Source organism: Oncorhynchus gorbuscha, unplaced genomic scaffold (genome assembly GCF_021184085.1).
Source record: "Oncorhynchus gorbuscha isolate QuinsamMale2020 ecotype Even-year unplaced genomic scaffold, OgorEven_v1.0 Un_scaffold_17791, whole genome shotgun sequence".
NCBI lineage: Eukaryota > Metazoa > Chordata > Actinopteri > Salmoniformes > Salmonidae > Oncorhynchus > Oncorhynchus gorbuscha.
In genome coordinates, this window is record NW_025759349.1 from 1 (window position 1) to 4,520 (window position 4,520).

The 4,520-nt window shown below is 36.5% G+C and overlaps 1 non-coding gene across 1 annotated transcript; it reads left to right on the plus strand.

Moving 5' to 3' along the window:
- Positions 1–3,333: 3,333 nt before the first annotated feature.
- On the plus strand, positions 3,334–3,406 carry trnar-ucg. Its single transcript has one exon. It is a non-coding gene; the product is annotated as a tRNA-Arg (tRNA).
- Positions 3,407–4,520: the final 1,114 nt, after the last annotated feature.

Genomic DNA, 4,520 nt, shown 5'->3' on the forward strand with positions numbered 1-4,520 from the left:
ATTGTGTCTGAATCTGCATCGCAAGATTGAAGGAAAGAGTATCTTTGTACTTGTTAAAATGACTTCAAATCAGAAAATTGAGGTTCGAGTCCCTTCGTGGTCTTTTAATTTCATAAGCTCAGCTAATTTGAACATGTTTGCAATTTCCTGAAATAAGGCATTGGTTTTGTTGCATTGAAAAGCTTGGACATTTTTGTTCAACTTTAATAATCTAAGACTGAAAGGCCTGAGAAATATTGTGTCTGATTCGGCATCGCAAGATTGAGGGACATAGTCTTTTCGTACTTGTAAAATATCACTAGCTTTCCTCATTCGGATAGGTTCACAATTTTGATGTCTTTTGTTGCTAAGCAACGTCTGTTTGATGTCATATCGGAGAATATGGAGTAAGAAGGTGTTGCCTCGTGGATAAGGCGTCTTTACTTCATAACAGAAAAAATTGAGGTTTTGAAGCATTTTCGTGGTCGTTAATGTCATTAAATCAGCTAATATGGACATGTTTGCAATTTCCCGAAATAAGGCATTGGTTTTGTTGCTTGAAAAGCTTGGACATTGTTGTTCAACTTTAATAATCTAAGACTGCAAGGCCTGAGAATTATTGTGTCTGAATCTGCATCGCAAGATTGAAGGAAAGAGTATCTTTGTACTTGTTAAAAATCACTAGCTTTCCTCATTCGGACAGGTTCACAATTTGATGTCTATTGTTGCATAGCAAAGTCTCTATGATGTCAAAAAGGGCTGTATCAAATAGACTGCTTGGCCTAATGGATAAGGTGTCTGACTTTGAATCAGAAGATTGAGGTTCGAGTCCCTTCGTGGTGGTTTAATTTCATAAGCTCAGCCAATTTGAACATGTTTGCAATTTCCTGAAATAAGGCATGGTCTTGTTGCTTTGAAAAGCTTGTACATTGTTGTTCAACTTTCATAATCCGAAGACTGCATGACCTGAAAAATTATTGTGTCTGAATCTGCATCGCAAGATTGAAGGAAAGAATATCTTTGTACTTGTTAAAAATCACAGGCTTTCCTCATTCGGACAGGTTCACAATTTGATGTAACTCGCTCTGGATAAGAGCGTCTGCTAAATGACTTAAATGTAATGTAATGTAATGTTGTTGCTAATGCAACGTCTGTTTGATGTCATATCGGAGAATATGGAGTAGAAGGTGTTGCCTCGTGGATAAGGCGTCTTACTTCAAAACAGAAAATTATGTTTTGAAGCATTTTCGTGGTTGTTTAATGTCATAAAAATCAGCAAATATGGACATGTTTGCAATTTCCCGAAATAAGGGAAATCTTGTTGCTTTGAAAAGCTAAGACATTGTTATTCATCTTTAATTATCTAATATCTAATAAGATTGAGGGAAAAGGTATCTTCTTACTTGTTAAATATCACTAGCTTTCCTCATTGGGACAGGCCTTTAAATATTGCAAAACAGAAAATATAGGTGTCTGATTCTGCAAAATCAGCAAGATTGAGGGAAAAGGTTGTTATTCATCTTTAATTCTTACTTGTTAAAAGATATCACTAGCTTTCCTCATTCGGACAGGTTCACAACTTTGATGTCTACTGTTGCATTGCAAAGTCTGTATGATGTCAAATAGGGTCGTTTAATTTAATTAGCTCAGCTAATTCGTACATGTTTGCAATTTCCCTAAATAAGGCATTGGTCTTGTTGCTTTGAAAAGCTTGGACATTGTTGTTCAACTTTCATAATCGAATAGTCTAAGACTGAAAGGCCTGAGAAATATTGTGTCTGATTCGGCATCGCAAGATTGAGGGACATAGTCTTTTCGTACTTGTAAAATATCACTAGCTTTCCTCATTCGGATAGGTTCACAATTTTGATGTCTGTTGTTGCTATGCAACGTCTGTTTGATGTCATATCGGAGAATATGGAGTAGAAGGTGTTGGCTCGTGGATAAGGCGTCTTACTTCAAAACAGAAAATTGAGGTTTTGAAGCATTTTCGTGGTCGTTTAATGTCATTAAATCAGCAAATATGGACATGTTTGCAATTTCCTGAAATAAGGCATTGGTTTTGTTGCTTTGAAAAGCTTGGACATTGTTGTTCAACTTTAATAATCTAAGACTGCAAGGCCTGAGAATTATTGTGTCTGAATCTGCATCGCAAGATTGAAGGAAAGAGTATCTTTGTACTTGTTAAAAATCACTAGCTTTCCTCATTCGGACAGGTTCACAATTTGATGTCTTTTGTTGCTAAGCAACGTCTGTTTGATGTCATATCGGAGAATATGGAGTAGAAGGTGTTGCCTCGTGGATAAGGCGTCTTACTTTGAAGCAGAAAATGTATGTTTTGAAGCATTTTCGTGGTCGTTTAATGTCATTAAATCAGCTAATATGGACATGTTAGCAATTTCCCTAAATAAGGCATTGGTCTTGTTGCTTTGAAAAGCTTGGACATTGTTGTTCAACTTTAATAATCTAAGACTGCAAGGCCTGAGAATTATTGTGTCTGAATCTGCATCGCAAGATTGAAGGAAAGAGTATCTTTCTACTTGTTAAAAATCACTCGCTTTCCTCATTCGGACAGGTCCACAATTTGATGTCTATTGTTGCATAGCAAAGTCTCTATGATGTCAAATAGGGGTGTAGTATCACATAGACTGCGTGGACTAATGGATAAGGCGTCTGACTTCAAATCAGATGATTGAGGGTTCGATTCCCTTCGTGGTCATTTAATTTCATAAGCTCAGCTAATTTGAACATGTCTGCAATTCCTGAAATAAGGCATTGCTCTTGTTGCTTGGACATTTTTTGTTCAACTTTAATAATCTAATACTGAAAGGCCTGAGAAATATTGTGTCTGATTCAGCATCGCAAGATTGAGGGACATAGTTTTTTCGTACTTGTAAAATATCACTAGCTTTCCTCATTCGGATAGGTTCACAATATTGATGTCTTTTGTTGCTAAGCAACGTCTGTTTGATGTCATATCGGAGAATATGGAGTAGAAGGTGTTGCCTCGTGGATAAGGCGTCTTACTTTGAAGCAGAAAATTTATGTTTTGAAGCATTTTCGTGGTCGTTTAATGTCATTAAATCAGCTAATATGGACATGTTAGCAATTTACCTAAATAAGGCATTGGTCTTGTTGCTTTGAAAAGATTGGAAATTGTTGTTCAACTTTAATAATCTAAGACTGCAAGGCCTGAGAATTATTGTGTTTGAATCTGCATCGCAAGATTGAAGGAAAGAGTGTCTTTGTACTTGTTAAAAATCACTCGCTTTCCTCACTCGGACAGGTTCACAATTTGATGTCTATTGTTGTATAGCAAAGTCTCTATGATGTCAAATAGGGATGTATCACATAGACTGTGTGGCCTAATGGATAAGGCGTCTGACTTCGAATCAGAAGATTGAGGGTTCGAGTCCCTTCATGGTCAATTCATTTCATAAGCTCAGCTAATTTGAACATGTTTGCAATTTCCTGAAATAAGGCATTGGTTTTGTTGCATTGAAAAGCTTGGACATTTTTGTTCTTTAATAATCTAAGACTGAAAGGCCTGAGAAATATTGTGTCTGGTTCGGCATCGCAAGATTGAGGGACATAGTCTTTTCGTACTTGTAAAATATCACTAGCTAAACGTCTGTTTGATGTCATATCGGAGAATATGGAGTAGAAGGTGGTGTTGAACAGGTTTTGAAGCATTTTCGTGGTCGATTAATGTCATTAAATCAATTGGAATGTTTGCAATTTCCGAAATAAGGGAAATCTTGTTGCTTTGAAAAGCTAAGACATTGTTATTCATCTTTAATAATCTAATATTGCAAGGCCTGAGAATTATTGTGTCTGACTCTGCATCGCAAGATTGAGGGAAAAGGTCTCTTCTTACTTGTTAAATATCACTAGCTTTCCTCATTCGGACAGGTTCACAACTTTGATGTGTACTGTTGCATAGCAAAGTCTGTATGATGTCAAATAGGGTCGTTTAATTTCATTAGCTCAGCTAATTCGTACATGTTTGCAATTTCCTAAATAAGGCATTGGTCTTGTTGCTTTGAAAAGCTTGGACATTGTTGTTCAACTTTAATAATCTAAGACTGCAAGGCCTGAGAATTATTGTGTCTGAATCTGCATCGCAAGATTGAAGGAAAGAGTATCTTTGTACTTGTTAAAATCACTAGCTTTCCTCATTCGGACAGGTTCACAATTTGATGTCTATTGTTGCATAGCAAAGTCTCTATGATGTCAAAAGGGCTGTAACATAGACTGCTTGGCCTAATGGATAAGGTGTCTGACTTCGAATCAGAAGATTGAGAGTTTGAGTCCCTTCGTGGTCGTTTAATTTCATTAGCTCAGCAAATTTGAACATATTTGGTAATTCCCAAAAAGACTGGTCTTGTTGCTTTGAAAAGCTTGACATTGTTGTTCAACTTTCATAATCGAAGAATGCATGACCTGAGAATTATTGTGTCTGAATCTGCATCAAGATTGAAGGAAAGAATATCTTGTACTTGTTAAAAATCACTAGCTTTCCTCATTCGGACAGGTTCACA